We start from the raw sequence: 26,524 nt of genomic DNA, 5'->3' as shown, positions 1-26,524 counted from the left end.
TCACGTTACGTTCTATAGTACACCGTTTTCTTTTCCTGCCTGTCTAACTCTTTCATGTAACTACTTCTCCTTTTCCCCTTCACTTGTCCAGCATCTAGTGCTCTCTTCCTGCCCTTTGCTTCTACTCAGGACACTCAATTAAGAGAGGCAGAATAACACAGAGAAGAAGAAGCCTGTCTGAATTTGTTCCTCAAACTACTACCTCTGTACCTTTGTTCTCACTACTATATATGCAGGAACTTTCAGAAAACATCCTTTGGGTATTGATCAAAAAAAATATGTCCCCAACTTGCCCAGACTGAATCTCATTAAATATCATATTGGCCATTTTGGATTTTTTGCCTTTTGGTATAAACTTCAGAATCAGTTTGTCAATGTCCACAAAATAGCTTGCTGTGTGGTGCTGAGGATTAAATTCAGGAACTAAGACCTACTAGGCAAGTGCTCTACCACTGAGTTACATTGCGCCCAGCTGGGTTGCATGGATTTGGAACTGCACCAAATTTATAGATTAGGTTGGGAACAATTGATGTTTTTATGATACTGAGCCTCCATACCCATGAACGTGGAATATCTATTTATTTAGTTCTTCTTTGATTTCTTTTATTAGTTTTATAGTTTTTCTCACACAGATATTGTATATATTTTGTTACACTTATACCCAATTATTTGACAGTACTAATGATATGTTTTAAGTTCAGATTCCAACTATTCATTGCTGGTATATAGAAAAGTGATTGATTTTTGCATTATAAACTTGTATCCTATAATCTTGTTTAATTGGCTTATTAGTTCCAGGAGTTTGGGAAGGGGTTTGTTCTGTTTGGTGGTTGTTTTCTTTTGCACGTGTTCTTTACACTTTCTTTACACTTCTCTCTAAACAAACAGTCATGTCTTCCACAAAGTTCTATTTCTACCATTCCAATCTGTACACCTGTGTTGCCTTATTATATAAGGACTTTCAGTACTGGGTTGAAAATCAAATATCCTTAGCAGACATTTTTGCTTTGTATTCTCATTTTCACCTTGAATATTTCACTGTAAAGTATGGTGTTGGCTATATAAATTTAGATGTTACTTATAAGTTGAGGAAGATTTTCTTTATTCATAGTAAAGTAAATTATTGTTTGATTTTGTCAAATTCCTTTTCTGCATCTGTTGATGTGATTGTATTTTCTTCTTCAGCCTATTGACCTGATGGATTCCATGAATTGAGTTTTCCAAGTTGAACCAGTCATGCACACTGGAATAAATCCAGTTGGTTATGGCACATAATTCCTTTTAGGAGTTGTTCATTTCAACTTGCTAATATTTTGTTGAAAACTTTCATCATCTGTAGTTTTCTTTTCCTGTAATGTGTTTGTCTAACTTTAATGTTAGGGTAGCCCTAGCTGGGCACAGTAGCATACACCTATAATCCTGGTGGCTCAGGAGGCTGACAGGAGGACCGAAATTTCAACACCAGTCTCAGCAACAGCAAGGTGCTAAGCAAGTCAGAGACCCTGTCTCTAAATAAAATACAAAATAGGGCTGGGGATCTGGCTCAGTAGTTGAGTGCCCCCTGATTCTAATCCCCAGTACCCACAATATAAATATAAATATATAAATAAATAGAGTCAAGCTGTAATGGTCCTTAATGTGATGTACCTAGCTGTTTCAAAATACATGAGGCAAAAATTGATAGTAGATTCATCTCTTTCTTCTTATAATTATTATTATTGTAATTATACTATTATAGTTGGAAAATTGAGTACCCTCTATCAGAAATGGACAGATTCAGAAAGCATAAAATATGGAAAGACATAGTTGAATGAATAAACTAAAGGTCTCAGTACCCACAATATAAGTATATATGTGTGTATAAATATAATATATATATATAAAATTAGGGTAGTCCTGGAATGAGTTAGTGAATATAGTGAATATTCCCTGTGCTTCTATCTCTGGAAGAAATTGTAAAGATTTGGTATAATTTCTTCTTTAAGTTTTAAGAGTTCACCAGTGAACCCATCGTGACTTAGTGCTTTAAGTTTTAAAGGGCATTCATTATTGACTCAATTTCTTTAATAAATGATCAATGTTATTCAGATTGGTGTTTTTTTTTTTCCTGAGTGGGTTTTAGCATATTGCCTTTCAAGGAATTTATCCGGATTATCTAGTTTAACAATTTGCAGGCATGGAATTTTTCATAATATTTCTATATTATTAACTGTTATGATTTGGATATGAGGTGTGCTGCAAAGTTACTTTGTTGATGCAGAAGGTGGAATGATTAGATTATAAAAGCTTCATCCTAACCAGTGGATTGATCCATTTGATGGACTAATAGTTTGGGTTACTGGGTGATAACTCCAGGCCAGTAGGGCGTGGCTTGAAGAAGCAGGTAACTGGGGCTTAATTTAGGATTATATACCTTATCTTTGGTTCCTTGTGTCCCCTTCTTCCTAGCTGTCAGGAGCTGAGCAGGTTTCTTCCCTCACACCCTTCCACCATTAGAAATGGAGCTGGTCAACCACGGGCTGAGACCTCTGAAACCAAGAACACAAAACAAACTTTTCCTCCTCTAAATTGCTCTTGTCAGCTATTTTGAACACAGTGATGAAAAGCTGACATCTTTTAACGTCCATGGGTCTGTGGTGATGCCCTTTACTTCATTTCAAATATTTTGTTCTCCCCAGCCCCCTTGCTCTTCTTCCTTAACCTGGCTAAGGCTTATCAATTGTATTGATCTTTTTAGAGTACTTTGATTTTGATCATTTTCTATGTTGATTTCCTGCTTTCAATTTAACTTATTTCTGCTCTAATTTCTATTTTCTTCCACTTACGTTGGATTTTTCCCTCTTTCTAGTTTCCCAAGTGTCAAGTTTATATGATCAAATTTAGATATTGTTTTCTAATTCAATGTCTAAATTTCCCTGTAAGCACTGCTTTCACTACATTTCACAAATTTTTATTAATATATATTAAAAACACAATTTAAGTTTTAGATGGACACCATACCTTTGTTTTATTTATTTATTTATTTTTATATGGTGCTGAGGATAGAACCCAGTGCCTCACATGTGATAGGCAAATGCTCTACTACTGAGCTATAGTCCCAGCCCTGATAAATTGTTTTCATTTTCATTTAGTTCAAGAAATTTTTAAATTTTCCTTGAGAGCATTTCTTTGATTTGGGTACAATATAGAGAAGTGATTAATCTCAAGTGTCTGGGTTATTTTCTAGCTATCTATTATTGATTTCTAGTTTAATTCTATTGTGTTCTATAGCAGACATTGTGTTATTCCCACTCTTTTATAAATTTGATATATTTCTTATCTTTTTCAATGTCTAGGGAAAATGGACCCTTAGTTTCTTCATTCAACTATGCCTTTCTATATTTTATTCTTCCTGGATATGTCCACTTATGTTTTCTGGGTATATCCATTTCTGATAGAAGGTATTGAAGTATACAGCTATAATGGTATTACAAGGAGAAAGAGATGAATCTACTATCAATTTTTGCCTCATGTATTTTGACACTGTTAGGTACATCATATTAAGGACCATTACAGTTTGACTCCACTATCATGTATTACTCATTTTCTATGCATATCTATTTGAATATCTAGGGGAAATGGGCCCTTAATTTTTTCGTGTGATAAAATTGATACATTTTGTCCACATATATATGTATACAACTAAGACAATACTAGTTTTACAAATCAATAATCACCTATCTTACTATATTTAATGAACTTTTAGTTTCAGTATTATTGTCTACTCTAGTCCAATGGTTCTTTAAAATTTTATCTAAGCCAGCTGTAGTAGTACGTGCCTACTATCCCAACCACTTGGTAGGCTGAGGCAGGTGGATTGTCAATATGAGGCCAACATGAGCAACATGGTGAGACCACTGTCTGAAAAAACAAATTCTCAGTCCACTAACTTGAATTTACAACTCCGAGTTGTAATCCACATGGTGAAAGACATTAAGTAATGAAATTCAGCTTTTACTTCTTTTCTTCCATGTGATATTTATAGATTTATCAACTTAGATGCAAAGAATGTTTTAAAAATTCTGATAATTTTTAATGAAATTCATAACATATTCAGACTGTATTTTGACACATATGATGTTAGGTACATCATATTAAGGACCATTACAGTTTGACTCTACTGGCATGTATTACTCATTTTCTGTGCATATCTATTTCAATATCTAGGGAAAATGGGCCCTTGATTTTTTTCATGTGATAAAATTGATAGGCACATGCATATTCTATTTCACATTTCGTGCATGAAATTTCCCTACATGGGACAACAATGCAGTTGTGGGTACCTATAACAACAAGGTATTTTGGACTATATCTTGTCCTTGGTTTCTTGCTCTGTGTGCTTCCCAGCTGCCGTGAACTGAGCCCTCTACCTTGCCCTGTGTCATGATATCCTGCCTCACCTCAGGCCCCAAGTAACGGATTCAGTGTCCACGAAGTGAAACCTCTGAAACCGACAGCACAAAATAAACTTTTACTCTTCTAAGTTGTTTTTGTCAGGTATTGTTGTCACAGTAATAAAAAACTGACTAACACATTGAGGAGTTCCAACCTATGCTGTTGGTCTCAAAAGTTATATCTCAAAACTCTGAGTATTTCTAGACCAATGATCACAGACAATATGTGTGTGCATGTCTCTAAAAGGATTTTATATATTCTGTTCATTCTCAAACAAGCATTTAAAATGTTGGAAACTGGAATTTATTCACTCTGCTTCTCTTTCTAAATACTTATTTCCTGCATAAGTGGCAATTAATTTGACAGTCTCTATTTCATATTCTTTGAGAAGTGAGATTGTTTGTGAACCTGCATCTCTTTGAAGTATTGGTTTCCATAAGTTGTCTTTGATAGGAAAACTTCTCTTAAAGAAATTTTAAAAATGTCTTTTAGGAAATTGATAAGTATAGAAATATTAAATGCCAGAGACAACATTCTAAATACTGCAGACGGAACAGCACTCATCAAAATACTTGCACTTAACAGAGCTCATACTATAGTGGGGAGAGATTCACATCTTTGTTTTTATGCCAACACTGCATGGAAACCTTATGGTATCCCTTCACTTTCAGTCCATGTAAGTCCTTAGAGGTGCCTACGTTTTCTTATTAATATCTCATTCTTTCAGTTTGAATATCTTACTATTGCATTTCTTGTAGAACAGACCTGGTGGAGATACATCCTCTCAATTTTTTTTTTTTTGTATGGGGATGTTTTTATCCCTTCCTCATTTCCAAAGGATAACTTTGCTGGGCACAGTATTCCCGGTTGACTGTTTTTTTTTTCCCTTCAGTACTGTGAAATTCTCATGCTACTCTTTCCTGTCCTGAAGGTTTCTGCTAAGAAGTCTGTTGTCAGGCAAACCAAGACACCACTATGTAATCATTGTTTGTTTTTCTTGTAGCATTGAGAACTTTCATTCACCTGTGAGAGTTTAATTACAAGGTGTTATTTTGGTCAGTTTTTTCCACTGCTGCCACCAAAAGACCTTAGAAGAACAAGCAAGGGAGGAAAGGTTTATTTGGTGGTTCACAGTGTCAGAGTCTCAGCTCATAGATGGCTGACTCCGTTCCTTAGAGCCTGAGATGAGGCAGAACAACATGGCAGAAGTGTGTGGCAGAGGAAAGCCGCTGGGAACATGGCTCCAGGAAGCAGAGGGAGCTCTGCTCAACAAGGACAAAATATAAACCCCCAAGGGTACACCCAGGGATCCACCTCCACAAGCCATACCCTCCTTACCTCCAGTTACCACTCAGTTAATCCCTATCAGGGGATTAATTCACTGATTGGGTTAAGGCTCACATAACCCAATTATTTCACCTGTAAACCTTTGCATTTTTTTCTATGGGAAGTTCTATGTTATTATTTTTCTACCACTTTATCATTCTCAAGTCCTTGAACCCCAATAACCCAAATATTTGCTCTTTTAATACTATCCCAAATTTCCTATGATCTTTATTTTTTTATTTTCTTTTTAATTCTCCAATTGTGTATTTTCAAAAAACCTGTCTTTGAGTTCACTAATTCTTTCTTCTGTTTGATCTATCCTGATGTTGATGCCTTCTGTAGCATTTTTAATTTCACTATTTTTTAGCTTAACAATTTGATCATTATTTCCAACTTTTCATTAAATTTGTTAGAGAACTGAAATGTTTCTTTGTATTTTCCATTGCTTCCTTTGAAGAGCTGTTTTAAATTATTTGAGAGTTCTCCCATTCTAATTACTGCCAAGTCTGTTTCTGGCACCTTAATTTAAGGATACTAGGTAAAGTCATGATTTCCTGAAAGCTTTCCCCGCTCCCAGCCCCCCCCAAAGCTCTTGATGCTTGTTGGCATGTGACATCACCTGGGTATTGAGGAACTGTACATTTATTTCAGTCTTCCTAATCTGATTTTGTTTGTGCCTTTTTTTTTGTCAGTAATTTTAAGCAGGCTGCTTATTTTCTCTGAGCCTGTTATACTACTAAATGACACCCAGGTCTACATTTGTTTGGAGTCAGCTGTGTTATCATTGTTTCAGTACAAGAAGAAAATTTAAGTCCAGATTTGTCCCAAATATACTATTAGTATGTGGTTCTGAAAGAAACATGAGGGTACCTAGAAAGAATAGTCTGTTCACACAAGCGTCTCTCTCGAGTCAGGGTATGCTTGATGTCTTGTCCGCAGTTACCGGCCTATTGTCATACACTGCCTGGTTTCATGTACACTCACCAAAGATGGACCACCCCTAGGTCACAGCTGTCATCACCAAAACTACCAAACTGTGTCATATCCTAAGTTCCCAGCCCACCAAGACCAGCACAACAGTGGGTTAGGACCAAGGCCATACTGCTATGGGCTAACTACTGTTGAGGTGAAATTGTGGTTGGTACCACTGTAACCATTCACAGGTAATGCCAGCTGGAATAAAAGTTCCATAGACTAGGGTCACATGTCTTCCTGAGTATGATAACTGTTCGAGGGGCTCCATCTACATGCACGCATAGAGATAGAGAACATTAGGATCTGCCCAATATTAGGTTTAACCAGTTAAGAATTAAATTCCAAGGGAAAATCTTATGCTTGCTATTCTGTTCCACCCCAGATAACGGGATCTTGTACTATGCTAGGTCATCCAAGATTAATGTAGTGTTGGTGAAGCCAGTCCCTTGGCCACCTAGATGTAAGCTAAGCTGCATCATGCCCAAGTCTCATAGCCAGAAGAACCTAGAGTCTTATGGGTGCCTCAGGATCCATTCTATAGTTAGAGTAATACAGGCCAAAACATGAGTCCAACCCACTGAGATGTAGGTCTCTGTTTAATGTCAGGGGAGTTCTGTAGCCCTGTCTGTAAGCACTGGTCTAGTGATAGTTGTGCTGTGTAAGGTTTAGGGATGGGTGCCAGAGACAGTCTCTTGGCCACCAAAACTATCAATTATCTGGGTCATACCTGAGTCGACAGCCACAGGGAGCTGCAGAGTTTTGGTAGGAAGTCAGGTCTGTCTCAGGCCTACTCCAAGGCTGGAAACTGATATGGCCAAAACTTAAGCCTGTCCTACCAGTTTGCAGGTGTTCCCTTGATGCCAGAGCTTAGGGGCATCAATTTCTACTGGGCACTTGGTCTCATTGCAGTGGCCCTGGTGCTGAGCTCTGAAAAAAAAATCCCTGTGTTAGCTTTCATACCCTGCTCCCCACTCTGCCACCCAAGGTTGGAGGATGGGTAGCGAAGGCAGTAACCACACAGTTCCAGTGGCTCAGTCTGCAGGTTTGGTCAGGTGGTAAGGTGGGGCTTTGCTCAGCACTGGGCTTCACCAAGGTAGGTCTTGTCCAAGGCCTAAATTTAATTCTCTTTCCTTTCCCCAAGTAGGTGAGATCTCTCTTTGTGCGGGGTTCCTTGGAGTTGAGGGAGGCTTGACACAGGCAATTCTTTCCTTTCTGTCTTCTTCCATGTGAACTTTTGTTTTGTTGTACTAAAAGTAGGCACTATGGTCTCTCACCTGATGTCCTTAACTCTTGCAAAGGTATTTCAGTTTGTGAATAACTGTTTTACTTAAAGTGCTTGTGGGGAAAGATCATCAGATGATCCTACTAAGTTACCATCTTGCCCTACTTCTTCAAGTAAGTTTTTTCATGTGCCTTTATTGATAAAGGCTAGTAGCTTAAATGAACTAATCAATTAGTGAACTCCAATTATATAAGAATAAATAACTCCAGCGAATAGAGGCCATGAAAAAAGGAAATCCATAAGTCACCCTTTTTTATTAAAACCTCTGAATCAAGTGCTCTGGCCCTCTCTCCCTTTTCTGCAAGGAAGGGGCAATTCAGATAGAGCTACTCAAACTGCCCAATAAACCCTGATGATTGATGAGTAGTTTTAGCCTTTCTGTAGTATCCTCTTCCTTCAAAATAGTCCCCAGCCCTCAGACTTCTCAGGCCATCATATTGGAATGATGAGATTCTTTCCTCAAGGATCAGATACCTTTCAAATATACGTGGTGGGGGCAGAAAAAGTGTTTAACTTTATCTACCTGTGACAGAAAGTAAATAATAGCTGACCAGCTTACATCTTATGTCCTGTTCCTTTCTCTGTCGCCTCTTCTAATTCTTTTAAATCATGTGTGTGTGGTGTGTGTGTATGTGTGATCTACAGTCTAGTATCTCACCTTCTATCCTCTGGAATCGCCAGCTTTCCCCACCAAAATGTGGGTCCAACTCTTCAGATCCTTTTTATATAAACTTTACTGCCACACATGAGAGCCAGAAGGAAACAGAATCTACTCAAAGGCTTTTGGTGAATGCTTGAATTTCCATTCATTTTCCCAGCATTAACTGTTGTGCTTGATTTTCTTTCTATTTTTTTCAGAATTGCTGTTCTATTCTTTTATAGTCTACGGTACTATTTCCAGTTCCTTCTGCCACATAGAAAAGAAATATTTATTTAAGCATTTACAATGTGTTTATGAATTTTGAGAAGCTAGAGTATAGTACATACCATTTGTTTTCAATGAGTTTATAAATTAATTGATGGGAAGTCAATGAAATAACAATGTGAAACTAAAGTTCAAGAAGTATCATGAGGCAATATTGGATTAAATGTCCACTTAGTGGCACAAAAAATGATCATAATGTGTTGAAAGGAAGGCTGTGAAAGCTGTCGGTGAAGGCTAAAGAAGAAAGGATTTCACTTGGGACATAAAATATGGATATGATTTAGATAAACATCTCAACAATAAATGAAGGACTTGTAAGATCACAACCTAAGTCGAAGTTGTGAGCAGAGAATGTGCACACTTACTCAGGTAACAGTGAGCACACTTGATTGAAGAAGAGGATCTGAGTGTGTAATACACTAGCATTGCCACAGTTCTCTCTATTGCAAGGAACAGACTAGCTTAGAAGAGGTGCACAAAACACAAGGGACACTCACAAGTTATTGTAACTAAAAACGTCAGCAGTGGAACCTTCACATATCAATTGGACTAGATGTTCATATTATTTCTGGGTCCTCTATCTCTCTGCTTTGCTCTGTCTTGAGGTCTGGCTTTAATTTGCAAATTGGCTGCTTTCACATGATGGAGAAAATGACTAATGAAATTACCTCCTTCATATTCACTTAGCTTAGAAACTAGATGGGAAAAAAAAGAACTGCTTTCTCACAGCACCTGAATATCAATTCAGGAAAGAATGACTGACTTAGTATAGGTCATATGCCCCACATAGGATGCTGTATCTGGAGGAATCAGGTTATTATGAGTGCCTCTGCCTTCATCATGTGCCCCAAACCTGTGACATCTATGGGGAAGAGATGCACAAACACTAGAGAAAGGCATTCTCCAAAGTGAAAAGGAGGCCAGAAAATGATAGGATTAATTATAACAATAGATATTGACATTTATCCTGGGTTTCTTAGCGCAATACATTTGAGATGTACACTTTATCTTAATACAATATGCTATCTATGAACTATGAATCTCAATTCTAATATGACAATTTCTTGGATGATGTCTAATATTTGTAAAAGTTATCCATGTATGAGTTCCTAGGAGGTAAGTGCACTGTCTCTCCTCTCACCAGAGCACCAAATCACTGTTATAAAGAAACAAAGCAGGGAAGGCGATTCAGTCAGATCATGGGGTATATCAAATATATACATAAGGAAATTGGATTTTACTGTGTTTTTATTTGATATTGGCACTGTAACTTAGATATCATTCTGGAAACTCGAATAAATAAAGATATTGAGTCCAACTACAACTAAAAAATAAATATTTAAAAAAATATCCTTTGCTTTTAACTATCTACTGCAAAATTATGAACATTCCCTGCTAACCTAAAGCTAGAATATCCAAATCTGAGCCTCTCTCTCCTCCCTCATTCCAAACTCTCATAACCCTGACATTTTAACTCATAAAAAGTGCTAATAAAGAGTTACCAAATCAAGATGTCAGTGTCAGGAAAGCACAGCCAGCGTGGCTGAATAGAAATGTCCTACATGTGACTCTGCCACAGAAAAGAATCGGGGCAATCAAGGAAAAACTATATTTGAACAAAGATGATTAAAGGAAAACTTCTGAAATTAGCAAGGAGAGACAGGAGCCCCAAACAGCAGGGAGAGTCAAAAAGGCAATCTAGAGAAAAGAACAAAGCAATTTGCAACTTCAACCCTATCGCTCTGGATTACAGAAAAGACCAACACAGCCAGGTAAAAATCAACAGGAAAGTGCCAGCAATCCTGATCATATAGAAGAAGACAGCCCTCCTACAAGAGAATTCCGTGGTCCTTACAAGAAATACACCAATAATGAACTTGCTGAAAAAGAAATTAAGAAAGAAAATCCCATTTACAATAGCTTCAAAAAATAAATTTAGGAATAGACTTATCCATGGAAGTAAAAGATCTCTATGATTACAATTTCTTTCATCAATATTTTATAATTTTAGAGGTTACAAAAAATGTAAAGATATTCTATGGTTCATGGATCAGAAGAATTCATATAGGACATAGCACCCAAAGTGATCTATAGATTTAATGCAATTCCCATCAAAATTCCAATGACTTTTTTCATAAAAGTAGGAAAACAAGCCAAAAATTTATATGGAACCACAAAAGACCCAGAATGGCCAAAGTAATACTGAACACAAATATATAAGTTCATGTACACAAATATATGCATACAAGTGCATATATATGTATACATAATACATGTACACACACACACACACACACATACACAGGAGGTATCACAATATCACAATACTTGACTTTAAAACATATGACAAATCTATGGTACAGGCATGAAAACAGACATACAAAAAAAAACAGCGGCCACCATCTTGGAGAGCTGAAGTAACCACCGCCACTCTCCGACAGATTGCAACAATAAAACAGGTGCGTGTTACTTAGCTCATCTCCCAAACAGCAGGGAATTCGCATAAACTCTTTCCTAGGCTCTCCGGGGGAGGGATTATCAGAGCAAGCCTGCATAAAGACACGGGGAAAACTAGAGACACCCGACCTAGTGTCGGGTGTCTCTAGTGGGGGGGGGGGGCAAGTGGAAAAATTCAAAACAATAGAGTGCCGGGGCTCTCAATAGCCACCCTCCCCGCCCAACAAACAGCAGGCCCAGAGTACAGTCTGAACTGCCGAGAGGCATCACTCAGGGGAAAACTGGGCTAGCAGGAGAAACCAGGGGACTAGAGGCCAGGCCCTCACTACTGGGCGGCTGGAGAACGCACGCCCGCCAGCGAAACTCCACCCGCTGCCCGCACAACTGGGTGGCTGGAGTCCCCCCGCTGCCGGTGACCAACCGCGTCACTGGGCGCCTAGAGATTGCCTGCCCACCAGCGACAGCCGGCCCATTGCCCCTGCAACTGAGCAGCTAGAGACCGCACGCCCGCCGGGGACCGATCATCCGCCCACTGCCTGCACGACTGGGCGGCTGGGGACTGCCCGCCGGCTGGCGACCGACCCCGCGACTGGGCAGTTCTTTGAAAAAATAAATAAGATTGACAGTCCCTTAGCCATGCTAACGAAGAGAAGAAGAGAGAGAACTCAAATTACTAACATACGGGATGAAAAAGGCAATATCACAACAGACACTACAGAAATACAGAAGACAATTAGAAAGTATTTTGAAACCCTATATTCTAATAAAATAGAAGATAGTGAAGATATCGATAAATTTCTTAAGTCATACGATCTGCCCAGATTGAGTCAGGAAGACACACACAATTTAAACAGACCAATAACAAAGGAAGAAATTGAAGAAGCCATCAAAAGACTACAAACCAAAAAAAGCCCTGGACCTGATGGGTATGCAGCGGAGTTTTACAAAACCTTCAAAGAAGAATTAATACCGATACTTTTCAAGCTATTTCAAGAAATAGAAGAAGAAGGAGCTCTTCCAAACTCATTCTATGAGACCAACATCACCCTGATCCCGAAACCAGACAAAGACACTTCAAAGAAAGAAAATTACAGACCAATATCTCTAATGAACTTGGATGCAAAAATTCTCAATAAAATTCTAGCGAATCAAATACAAAAGCATATCAAAAAAATTGTGCACCATGATCAAGTAGGATTCATCCCTGGGATGCAAGACTGGTTCAATATACGGAAATCAATAAATACTATTCACCACATCAATAGACTTAAAGACAAGAACCATATGATCATCTCGATAGATACAGAAAAAGCATTTGACAAAGTACAGCATCCCTTTATGTTCAAAACATTAGAAAAACTAGGGATAACAGGAACTTACCTCAACATTGTAAAAGCTATCTATGCTAAACCTCAGGCTAGCCTCATCCTAAATGGAGAAAAACTGAAGGCATTCCCTCTAAACTCTGGAACAAGATAGGGATGCCCTCTATCACCACTTCTATTCAATTTAGTTCTTGAAATACTAGCCAGAGCAATTAGACAGACAAAAGAAATTAAAGGCATAAAAATAGGAAAAGAAGAACTTAAATTATCGCTATTTGCGGATGACATGATAATATATTTAACAGACCCAAAAGGGTCCACAAAGAAACTGCTAGAGTTAAGAAATGAATTCAGCAAAGTGGCAGAATATAAAATCAACACACATAAATCAAAGGCATTCCTGTATATCAGCAACAAAACTTCTGAAATGGAAATGAGGAAAACCACTCCATTCACAATATCCTCAAAGAAAATAAAATACTTGGGAATCAACCTAACAAAAGAGGTGAAAGATTTATACAATGAAAACTACAGAACCCTAAAGAGAGAAATAGAAGAAGATCTTAGAAGATGGAAAAATGTACCCTGTTCATGGATAGGCAGGACTAACATCATCAAAATGGCAATATTACCCAAAGTTCTCTACAGGTTTAATGCGAGGCCAATTAAAATCCCAATGGCATTTCTTGTAGAAATAGATAAAACAATCATGAAATTCATATGGAAAAACAAAAGACCCAGAATAGCAAAAGCAATTCTAAGCATGAAGTGTGAATCTGGAGGTATAGTGATACCAGAGTTCAAACTGTACTACAAAGCAATAGTAACAAAAACAGCGTGGTACTGGTACCAAAACAGACAGGTGGACCAATGGTACAGAATAGAGGACACAAAGACTAACCCACAAAATTATAACTTTCTTATATTTGATAAAGGGGCTAAAAGCATGCAATGGAGGAAGGATAGCATCTTCAACAAATAGTGCTGGGAAAATTGGAAATTCATATGCAACAAAATGAAACTGAATCCCTTTCTCTTGCCATGCACAAAAGTTAACTCAAAATGGATCAAGGAGCTAGATATCAAATCAGAGACACTGCGTCTGATAGAAGAAAAAGTTAGCTACCATCTGCATACTGTGGGGTCGGGCTCCAAATTCCTTAATAGGATGCCCATAGCCCAAGAGTTAATAACAAGAATAAATAAATGGGACTTACTTAAACTAAAAACTTTTTTCTCAGCAAGAGAAACAATAAGAGAGGTAAATAGAGAGCCTACATCCTGGGAACAAATTTTTACCCCTCACACTTCAGACAGAGCCCTAATATCCAGAGTATACAAAGAACTCAAAAAATTAAACAATAAGATAACAAATAACCCAATCAACAAATGGGCCAAGGACCTGAACAGACACTTCACAGAGGAGGACATACAATCAATCAACAAGTACATGAAAAAATGCTCACCATCTCTAGCAGTCAGAGAAATGCAAATCAAAACCACCCTAAGATACCATCTCACTCCAGTAAGATTGGCAGCCATTATGAAGTCAAGCAACAATAAGTGTTGGCGAGGATGTGGGGAAAAGGTCACACTTGTACACTGCTGGTGGGACTGCAAATTGGTAAGGCCAATTTGGAAAGCAGTATGGAGATACCTGGGAAACCTGGGAATGGATCCACCATTTGACCCAGCTATCGCCCTCCTCAGACTATTCCCTGAGGATCTTAAAAGAGCGTACTATAGGGATACTGCCACATCAATGATCATAGCGGCACAATTCACAATAGCTAGACTGTGGAACCAACCTAGATGCCCTTCAATAGATGAATGTATAAAAAAAAAAAAGTGGCATCTATACACAATGGAGTACTACGCAGCACTAAAAAATGACAAAATCATAGAATTTGCAGGGAAATGGATGGCATTAGAGCAGATTATGCTAAGCGAAGCTAGCCAATCCTTAAAAAACAAATGCCAAATGTCTTCTTTGATATAAAGAGAGCAACTAAGAACAGAACAGGTAGGAAGAGCATGAGGAAAAGATTAACATTAAACAAAGATGAGTGGGGGGAGAGAAAGTTGAGAGAGAAGGGAAAGCATATGGAAATGGTAGGAGACCCTCAATGTTACACAAAATTACATAGAAGAGGTTGTGAGGGGAAAGGGGGGGAAAACAAGGGAGAGAATTGAACAACAGCAGATGAGGTAGAGAGGGAAGATGGGAGGGGAGGCGAGGGGGGATAGTAGGGGATAGGAAAGGTAGCAGAATACAACAGTCACTAATATGCCATTATGTAAAAATGTGAGTGTGTAACCGATGTGATTCTGCAATTTGTATTTGGGGTAAAAATGGGAGTTCATAACCCAATTGAGTCAAATGTATGAAAGATGATATATCATGAGCTTTGTAATGTTTTGAACAACAAATAAAAAAATATAAAAAAATAAATAAATAAGTTTTATGCGAAAAAAAACAGACATACAAAGCAATGAAACAGAATAGATTCAAGCAATTCATCCATGTTTATATAACCAACTGTTTTTTTAAAAAGGCAAGAAGAACAAAATGTGGAGAAAAGACAATATTTTCAATAAATGGATATATAAGTGCAAAAGAATGGAATTAGATCCCTTCTTCTCCCTATACACAAAAATCAACCCAAAATGAATCAAGACCTAAATGTTAAACCTGAGAGTATATAATAACTACAGAGAAACATAGAAAATACTTTAAGATATTGGTGTATGCCGCAGTCTCTCGGCTGGGCACAAATCACGAGTCTCCACATAGATTGTAGATTCAAACAGCAATTCTTTATTCCCGAACTCACACCGGTCGTCTACAAACACGTTCTGGGGGAATCCACGTTCTCTTCCCAAATCCACTCCCTCAAATCCACATTCTGCCCTAATCCACTCTCTCCCAAATCCCCTCCTGCCTAAATCCACACCGCATGGGCTTCTGTCTCTCAAAAAATACTGTCTGACCCTAAGCACTCAAGAGGAACTCAGCAGCAGGATACGCCCTATTCCAAAAGAGGAACACCCTAATCTCCTATTACTAAACCACCCTATTCTAAAGGGGAAACACCCTACTCTCCTATTATGCTAAACTGCCCTATTCTAAAGGGGGAACACCCTAAACACGGATCCTGCCCTGGTCCTTGAGCAAGGTCACCTTTCAGAAGTCCTTCCACTAGACAGCATGGGAGTAAGCTGGCAAGGAATTTGTCATACCTACTTGGCTGATGGCTCCCAGCATCTCCCCCCTTCTGATTAATTAAACAACAAATAATGTGGCTTAAGGACCGTGCCTGGTAGGTTGTCCAGTTCAACATATGGCTCTTACCCGTCATTGGAAAACTGACCTTTAGGCGTCAGCCTCCTGTCTTAGGTTGATACCAATGCAACTGGATCATACCCGTCACTGACTACCGGTCCAGCATACAGCCATACTTGTGGATAGGTCTATGCACCAGTGGGGGGGTGAGGTTCTTTGCCTCACCTCTGTTGGCCCCCAAATTTGGCCTTGGTGCCAGTGGGGGAGTGAGGTTAATGTGGCTTAAGGACCGTGCCTGGTAGGTTGTCCAATTCAACATATGGTTCTTACCCGTCATGGGAAAACTGACCTTTAGGCAACTGACCTTTAGGCGTCAGCCTCCTGTCTTAGGTTGATACCATTGCAATTGGATCATACCCGTCACTGACTGCCGGTCCAGCATATAGCCATTGGCCCCCAAATTTAGACCATCACTAGCAGAAGGGAGGAGGATACAGAAATGCCACGACACCAAGCCAATTGACAGTTCCTTTGGAAAAATTGCATCATTGGTGACACCATCAGCAAAGATCACTGGTGACACCATCAGCAAAGATATGCCAGCATTACCACAATTTGCTGCACTAAACGTAGTTACATAGTCCAGGCAAGTTCTGTAAGCAGTTCAAAGGGGAGGAATCTATCAATCTGTCCGTCTCCTCCCAAAGTCCGTTTCCTCCCAAAGTAAGTTGACTCCTTGATTGAGCATACTTGTTGAGTTATATTCATTGGGATGAAGATAGGAATTCTGGCAATGATGCTAAAAAGACATTAACCTGAAAAGAATTATTAAATATAATGAAAAGGAAAGGTGAAAGTAAACAAACAGATCTGTTAACCTCCTTAAAAAACAATCCTTAACAGCTGTTTACCTGATTTAAATTAGTAAACAAGCAGATATGTTAAGCACCTTTAAAAACAATCTTTAACAGCTGTTTACCTAATTTAAATTAAGCCATTTAAATCACGTGAATAAAAAAAAAATTCGGATCCATTTTCTCATGAGCGCTCCTCATATATAAAATACGCACACACAGACATACAACACAAAACACAAATGTGCAAACAAACGTACAACATATAAGATAATAATAAAGGCCTTGTAGCTTTACCTAGGTGAAATCTCCATTGCAATGTTTAAAAACTCTATAGTCAAAAAAAAATAAAACTGATCAGAAAAACATTAACCTAGGTTTGTGTGAGCTCAAAAAATAAAAATAGAACCTTATGATGTGGGAAAAATGCAATAATAAAATAGATATTGAAAAAAGCATCCTGGTTAATCACAGTCGCAGATGTAAGAATGGCCAAGCTGGAGTTCTGAATATCAGCTGTTATGGATTTGAGTCAAATCATCTTCTTTTCGATGTGTAGAAATTGCTTTAGTTAGTCTTTCTGGAATCCAAATCGGCTGCTGTTCTTCCTGTGGAAAAACAAAAAGAACCCCGACTCCAGAAAATCACTGGGTCAGGATCTTTCCATTGTCCTGTTAGAATATCTTTCCAAAGTACCTTAGGCTTATGTACATTTTTTGGATACATATGTCTTTCCGCAGCATTAAGTCCTGATGAATCCAAATTTAAAAAGTTTAGAGTAAAAAGGGTTATTTTAAGTTTATCTTTGGGGGATATATACCCCTTTCCAATTTTTAAGATTAACTAGGCTTCAAATGACGCAATCTTTTCTCCATCATGAAGGCATCTTAACCACCTTCAAATTAACCTTTTAAATATCATCTATACTGTACTTTTAAGTGTACTTTTTCATTACCTACAGCTTCGCTCTTTTAAACGAGGTTTAGATTCTGTTTAAATCGCTTCAATGTAGTTTACATGGCTGCCCTTCAACCAAGGGCCTTTTTTACTCCATTAAGAAGCTTTGTCTCAATCTGCCATGTACAAATACCTTTTTCTTTTTCTTCCTTTCTCAAACTTTTAAAGTAAGTCTAGTTTCCTCAAAATCTTTTTAAATGGCATTTTACAACTTTTTACTTTACCACACAGAGATTATCTCATTTAGAAACATTTATTTTTCTATTAACCTTTTATATTAAAATATATTTTCACATCTTCAATCTTTTAATATCTCTTTTCTAACCGTTAACCCTTTTTATAAATTTACATTCTGAAATAACCCTTATAAAATTTCTGATTTAGACAAATTACTCCACTTTAATAAGATGAAATACTTTCATGGTTTTTTTTTATGGTACTATAATACTGTAATTGAAACCCAACTGAAACTTCTTATACTCTTTGTATGTAAATTACACCTGATAGAATCTTAACACTTAGTAACCTTGTTTCAGCAAAGATACAGACCAAAGCAATATTAAACTTTTTTCCATTCACCAATTTATGAAAACACACATAATGATTAAATATATTACCTTATGGAACTTAATAAGTAAAGAGTACTTGATTTCATATTTAGTGGTTGATATTTTAACACTCTAGTTTTGTAAATTAATCAGATGTCTGTAAAAACCAAGATCTTAGACAAATGTAGTAAACAGAATTAACCATCTCTTTCTTGTTGAAGAAAAATCCTTCTACAGGATACCATGATGGTCCCATTGATATATTTAACAACTTCTCGTTTAAAAGCCATGGGCTGCATTTTTGTATTGTATCAACATATGCCCTAGCTGTTCTTGGTCTTACTGGGGTGCCTCCTTCTTTTAACAATTTCTCTTCCTTGGAGGTGAACAACTTCAAATCTTGAGCCAACCATTTTCCCCAGTTTGCCTGAGAAAGTTCTAGGAACAGGCAACTTGAAATAAAAACAAAATAAATCAAAAGGAGAACACATTGTTTTTTGAAATGGTCACCCATTCTCTCGCCTTCCCTCAGGGGCGAGCAATTTCACTTACCTCCAAGTTTCAGGCGTTCCCCGTACGGGCCACCAGATGCCGCAGTCTCTCGGCTGGGCACAAATCACGAGTCTCCACATAGATTGTAGATTCAAACAGCAATTCTTTATTCCCGAACTCACACCGGTCGTCTACAAACACGTTCTGGGGGAATCCACGTTCTCTTCCCAAATCCACTCCCTCAAATCCACATTCTGCCCTAATCCACTCTCTCCCAAATCCCCTCCTGCCTAAATCCACACCGCATGGGCTTCTGTCTCTCAAAAAATACTGTCTGACCCTAAGCACTCAAGAGGAACTCAGCAGCAGGATACGCCCTATTCCAAAAGAGGAACACCCTAATCTCCTATTACTAAACCACCCTATTCTAAAGGGGAAACACCCTACTCTCCTATTATGCTAAACTGCCCTATTCTAAAGGGGGAACACCCTAAACACGGATCCTGCCCTGGTCCTTGAGCAAGGTCACCTTTCAGAAGTCCTTCCACTAGACAGCATGGGAGTAAGCTGGCAAGGAATTTGTCATACCTACTTGGCTGATGGCTCCCAGCAGGTGTAGGCAATGATTTCCAGATAGCAAAAAAAAAAACAAAATGTGAAAATAGGCAAATGAGATTATGTCAAACTAAGAAACTTCTGCACAGCAAAGGAAAGAATCAAGAGAATTGAGAGACCACCTACAGAATGGAAGAGAAATATTTTCCAACTATTCATCTGACAAGGAATTGATATCCAGAATATATAAGGAACTTGAAAAGCTGAACACCAAAAACAAAAGTCCAATTTAAAAGTGGGCTAAAGAACTCAATGGGCATTTCTCAAAAGACATACAAACAACCAATAAATACATGGTAAATACTCAATCTCGCTGAACAAGACAATGTCAATCAAAACCACAATGAGAGATCATCTCACTTCTGTTAGAATTGGTCTCATCAGGAAGACAAAGAATAAGAAGCATTGACAAGGAATGTCATTGGTATTTTTATTGGAATTGCATTAAATCTGTACAATGCTTTTAGTAATATGGTCATTTTGATAATATTAATTCTGCCTATCCAAGAACAAGGTAGATCTTTCCATCTTCTAAGGTCTTCTTTGACTTCTTTTTTTAGGGTTCTATAATTTTCATTACATAGATCTTTCACCTCTTTTGTTAAGTTGATTTCCAAAGGTTTGTTTTGTTTTGTTTTGTTTTGTTTTTTGAGGCTATTGTAAATGGGGTAGTTTTCCTTGTTTCCCTTTCTAAGGGTTTGTCACTGATATACAGAAATGTCTTTTATTTATGGGTATTGCTTTTATATCCTGCTACTTTACTGAATTTATTTACTAGTTCTATAAGTTTTCTGGTAGAAGTTTTAGGGTCTTCTAGGTATAAAATCATTTCATCAGCAAATATGAAATTCATCTGGAAAAATAAGAGACCCAGAATAGCTTAAGCAATCCCTAGCAGGAATAGTGAAACAGGTGGTATCACTATACCAGACCTTAAACTATACTACAGAGCATAATAACAAAAACAGCATGCTATTAGCAGCAAAACAGATGGGTAGACCAATGGTACTGAATATAGGACACAAAGACTAATCCACAAAATTACAATTATCTTATAATAGACAAAGGTGCCAAGAACATGCATTGGAGAAAAGATAGCCTCTTCAACAAATGGTGCTGGGAAAACTGGAAATCCATATGCAGCAAAATGAAATTAAACCCCTATCTCTCACCATGCACAAAACTCAATTTAAAATGGACCAAGGACTTAGGAATACGACCAGAAACCCTGCGTCTGATAGAAGAAAAAGTAGGCCCTAATCTCCTTATGTGGGATTAGGCCCCAACTTCCTTAATAAGATTCCTTTGGCACAAAAATTAAAATCAAGAATCATATGGGATGGACTCAAACTAAAAAGTTTCTTCTCAGCAAAAGAAACAATCTGTGAAGTGACTAGAGAGCCTACATCTTGGGAGCAATCTTTACCCCTCACACATCTGATAGAGCACTAATCTCTAGGGTATATAAAGAACTCAAAAAGATAAATACACATACAAAAAAAAAAACAACCCAATCAATAAATGGGCCAAAAACCTGAACAGACACTTCTCAGAAGAGGATATACAATCAATCAACAAATATATGAAAAAATCTTCATCATCGCTAGCAATTAGAGAAATGCAAATCAAAACCACTCTAAGATTTCATCTCACTCCAGTCAGAATGGCAGCTATTAAGAATACAAACAACAATAAGTATTGGTAAGGATGTGGGGGAAAAGGAATATTCATACTGGTGGGACTGCAAATTGGTGGAGCCAATATGGAAAGCAGTATGGAGATTTCTTGGAAAATTGAGAATGGAATCACCATTTGACCCAGCTATCCCTCTCCTTTGTCTATACACAAAGGACTTAAAAACATCATACTATAGGGACACAGCCACATCCAAGTTTATAGCAGCACAATTCACAATATCTAAACTGTGGAACCAACCTAGATGCCCTTCAATAGATGAATGGATTAAAAAATGTGGCATATATATACGATAGAATATTAAGTAGCAATAAAATCATGGCATTTGCAGGTAAATGGATGGAGTTAGAGGAGATAATGCTAAGTGAAGTTATCAAATCCCAAAAAACAAATGCCAAATGTTTTCTTTGATAAAAGGAGGCAGATTCACAGTGAGGTAGGGAGAGGGAGCATGGGAGGAATAGACGAACTCTAGATGGTGCAGAGGGGTGGGAGGGGAAGGGAGGGGGCATGGGGTTAGGAATGATGGTAGAATGTGATGGATATTATTATCCAAAGTACATGTGTGAAGACACAAATGGTGTGAATACATTTTGTATACAACCAGAAATACGAAAAACTGTGCTCTATATGTGTAATAAGAATTGTAATGCATTCCACTGTCACATATAAATTAAAAAATTAATTACAAAAAAAAGAAACACTGACAAGGATGCAGAGAAAAGTAAAATCTTACATACTGCCAGTGGAATTGTAAATTATTATAGCCGTTATGAGAAACATCATGAAAATTTCTCAAAAAAACTGAATACAGAACTACCATATGATCTAGCAATTCTACTATTGAACATGTATCTAAAGAGATGAAATTCTACTAAAAAGATAACTTGCACCACCATGTTTACTGCAGCACTATTCACAGAAGTTAAAATAGGGCGAAGGGGAATGAAGAGAAGGGAGGGTATATAGGAAGAGGAAAGACAGTGGAATGAATCTGACATAACTTTCCTATGTACATACATGAATATATCACAGTGAATCTCAACATCATGTACATCTACAGGACTGGGATCCTAATTAGTATAAGATATATTCCATGCTTGTAAAATTATACCAGAATGTATTCTACTGTTATGTATAACTAAAAAGAAAATTTAAAAAAAAATTAAAATGTGGATCAACCCAGATACCCCTAGTGGATGAATGGGTAAATTCATATGCAGAATGGAATATTATTCAGCCATAAATAAAAATGAAAATTTCAATTGCAGCAGCATAGAATAGAGTTCATTGTGTAAAGTGAAATAAGCCAGACACACAAATACCACAAGTTCCCACTCATTTGTGGAAACTAAGAAGTCCATCTTGTAGAAGAATAGATTAGAATATGGTCATAGAGACTAGAAAGAGGAAGAAAGAATATGGAAGAAGTTCAATAAGGGGCACCAAAACAGTAGAGGAATTACTTCTAGCTCTTTTGTAGCACAGTAGGGTAGCTACTGACTTTAAAAAATCTATGATATATTTCAAAATGTCTAGAAGAGTCCAACACATAGAAATGATTAATGTTTAAAGAAATAGAAATGCACATTATCTTGTTTTGATTCCACATTGTACATATGTATTGAGCTACCATAATCTATCCCAAATATTGTATCTCAACAAACTATCAAAGTAAGTCTGATAAATATTAAAAGCAAAACATACAGCAAGCTCAAGGCAATGATTGACATAAATATAATATTTGTTACACAAGCAAGAGGACGCTTAACAAATTCATCAATAATTTTATAAATAGAGCTGAAAGTCTACAACTTCATAGTCATTTGTGCCTACCTACATGTAGAGAATTCGCTTTGCTCAATGAAAAAAAACAAGTAATTCTATACTTGTGAGTAGGCATGTTCCTTTAGGACTCAATTTATCCTTTCTCAAATGTTTATACTATCTTCTTAGAAGTTCCAGGAGGTTTATTTGGGGTTAGGGGTCATCTTAAAAAGATAAAGGAAAGACTAGTCAGAAGAATCAATTGGCAGAATGTAAAGCACACTGTGGACCAAGGTTCCACACAACTCATTTAAACCTCTGTATCACTGAGATCATCTGAAGAGCAAACTAAATGTTCCTGTTCAGAAAGATATACCCAAAGTGTTTCCAGAGTTAACCCAGATGGTGAACAAAGCCAAATTGCTAACTATGCTTACTAAACACTAGAATATCTATGTTTTTTTTTTTAGCTTTTGTTATAACCAAATATGCTTGTTTGTCCTTGTGAAATGACCTGCTCCCACTGTCAACCTGAGTAATTAGATCAATGTAAGAAAAGAGTGAATATTCTAAAGCATGTATTTTGGGGGTTGTGCTTTTACTTATCTGTCACTGTTCTTTTACATTCTATTTCTTTTGAAGTTTATAGTATATACAAGATTAAAATGCATAGTTTGAAAAAGTCCACAGTACCAAATGAAAAGCTAAAATCTCCCACCCAATTCCATAAACTCCAGTCCCTTCCTTTAGGGAGAAATAACTTTTACCTAATTCTGCTTTAAATTTTTTGGTGGTTAGGATCACATTTCTAAATGACAAGATTAGGCCATGGCTTGGGTAAATGTCCATATATTGATGATTACATTTTTTAACTCACCATGACTTAAAACTGACTGGACTCTGGTCCTTTGAAGCCCGGTTTGTATATTTAATGGGCTTTACAAACTTAACACCTTTAAACTATAATTCTAGATACTATACCAGTCCCTGTCCCAAACTTAGTGCAGACAAATCTTTCCAACTTTTTTTTTCTTTTCTTTTTTTCTTCTTCAGTACTAGAGATTGGACCCAGGGGCACTTAACCCTGAGCCACCTCCCAGCCCTTTTTATTATTATTTTTTTTTGAAAAGGTTTCACTGATTGCTTAGAGTCTCACTGATTTGCTGAGGCTTACTTTGAACTTTGATCCTTCTGTCTTCTCTTCCCAATCTGCTGGGATTGCAGGCACAAAATGCCACCTCAACCTAAGAGTCATCCCCGATTCTCCCTTTTCCTTCTCTCTCTCTCACCAGTCAATCAGCAAGTCACAGAAATATTATCTGACCAAAATAAATCTGAAGTCTGTCCCCTTGAATTCTTCTCTGCTCCACTTAAACAAGCCACCATTGTTTCCTACGGAACACTGAGGACAGGGATCACCTGGTCTCCTTGCTTCAACCTTGCCCCATTTCAATCCATTTTCCACAAAGCAGCCACATAAATCTTTAAAATATTCAATCACATTCTATTAATTTTTCTATTTTAAATTCTTCTACTAAGAGTAAAATCGAAATACTAAGTTGTCACCTACAGGACCTTTGTACCTGCTGATTCTTGCCTGTCTCTTCACACCACACTGAACCACACCCTTCAAGGCCACTAGGCTTCCTCTGCCCCTGTGCCTGAGCACACTAAGAGAGATCTGCTGCAATTCTGCTGCCTCAGCTCTTACAGGACTTCCTTCTCATCCTTTATTGTTTATTTCAAGGTCACTTCCTAAAGGAGCAAACGTGGCTGACCCATCCTGACTTCCTCTCCCTCTGCTTTCTCCTGCAGGTTTTCCAGCCTCCTTGTGGCTAGGGGAGGCCAGGCTCCGCAGGTCTGCCCAATGACACATAAGCTGATGCAATAGCTGTCGTCTATTTATTGCATCCTTCCTTCCTAGAATGAGATGGAAAGCTGGATATTCCTGTTAATTCCACTAATTCCTGTTAAGAAAGGCAGAGCAGGACGAATGATCCTGGGTCCTTGCTGGTGCCAGTAGCACAACATATGAGCCATGAACCAAAACTCCAGACCTCTTATTTCACGAGGCAGGTAACTTCTGTATTGTTTAAGGAACTGTATATTAAGTTTTCTGGTTATCACAGATAAGCATACTACGAAGAGATACAATATACAAACTAGTTTCTATCATGTCACCCTCTTGTACTTTATAACATCTGAATCAAATTATTTTGTTTACTCATTTTACTGATTTATTGTGAGCCCATCCCAGTCAATACATAGTTGCATAAAAAATGTTAAATAAATGAGTCTCAATCATGATTGCTTGATTGACATTAGATCATTTTTACTCCTTGTTATAAAGGATAAAATTTTATCTTACCAATCCCTAAATAATTTTGTTGTTATATTGCATTAGGTCTTCATGGCTACCTTTGACCTTAAGTAGTATTTAAGTTGCAATTTTTTTAGGCATTAACTTTTGAATACATTATCTAAGATGAAGAAATCACTTCTGCATTTTTCTACTATCTCCTAATTCTATGATTTTTTTACTTTGGCAGCTTTTATAATATTCATATTATTTTCTGTATCTAAATTTAACTCCTCTGTATTTTGCCTATAGGTTGATTCTACAAATCAAGAAGTCAACAATATTTTTGAAAATTGTGACTTTATAACTATAAGCCATTCCAGAATAAAGTAGCAAATTAAATTATGCTTGTACCTGTGTCTTAATTCTTTTTAATAAATGTTTTCCAAAAGTACAAAGAATATTTTTTAAAAAACTATGTAGAAATTATAAAAAATATAAGTACTCTTTATAGGATTTTGACTATTTAATAAAAATGGGATTACATTATACATGTTCTACAGTTTTTCTCTTGCACTATTAGGGATATTTTTCCACCTCTCTGTGTATTTTCTTTAGTAGGTGATTAACATTTCACATATGTTCGAAACATTTTAATTCTACTAAAAAATCTGAAATTATTTCTATATCAGTTGCTGTAACATTTGTAACATACACACCTAGTATGTTATATTTGTAAAGACCATAAGTACATGTTTCTGTACAATAAATTACCTAGTCAAAAGATACATGCCTAATATATGTTAGAAGATACAGTAAAAACACTTGCAGCTAAACTGCTGCATACAATGCAGTCCAAATAAACAATTTAAAATTTTCTATTATTCACTTAAAAGGGTTTTTTAAAAAGGCATTTAGGAAGGAAGAGGGGGTAGGGAAGGAGAAAGAGGAGGAGCTGAGGATTAAAAATTCAGTCCCTTAGTTGTGCTAACTTCACTTCAGGTTCTCAACAGCCATGTGAGGACAGAGAGGAGAGTAGGAAAGGTGGATTTAATTAAAGTACAGTATATGTATTTATGGAAATGTCAGTGAAGCCCATTTATTTATACTAAATACCATATAGGGAGTGGGGTTGTAGCTCAGTGGTAGAGAGCTTGCCTAGCATGTGTGAGGCATTAAGTTTAATTCTCAGCACCACATATAAATAAATAATAAATAAATAAATGTTTCATCAACAGCTAAAAAATTTTTAATTAAAAAATAAATTTTGAAAAATTAGTTTTTAAACTA

At 37.2% G+C, this 26,524-nt stretch overlaps 1 long non-coding RNA gene across 1 annotated transcript; it reads left to right on the top strand.

Annotated features, from left to right (window-relative positions):
- The first annotated feature begins 24,779 nt into the window (after positions 1–24,779).
- Positions 24,780–25,639, top strand: LOC143399497 (uncharacterized). Its single transcript, XR_013091410.1, has 2 exons — positions 24,780–25,011; positions 25,547–25,639. It is a non-coding gene; the product is annotated as an uncharacterized LOC143399497 (long non-coding RNA).
- The last annotated feature ends 885 nt before the right edge of the window (positions 25,640–26,524 follow it).

The sequence above is a fragment of the Callospermophilus lateralis genome, chromosome 5 (genome assembly GCF_048772815.1).
Source record: "Callospermophilus lateralis isolate mCalLat2 chromosome 5, mCalLat2.hap1, whole genome shotgun sequence".
NCBI classification, from domain to species: Eukaryota; Metazoa; Chordata; class Mammalia; order Rodentia; family Sciuridae; genus Callospermophilus; species Callospermophilus lateralis.
Note: the sequence above shows the minus strand (reverse complement) of the source record. Positions and strands in the feature narration are given on the sequence as shown.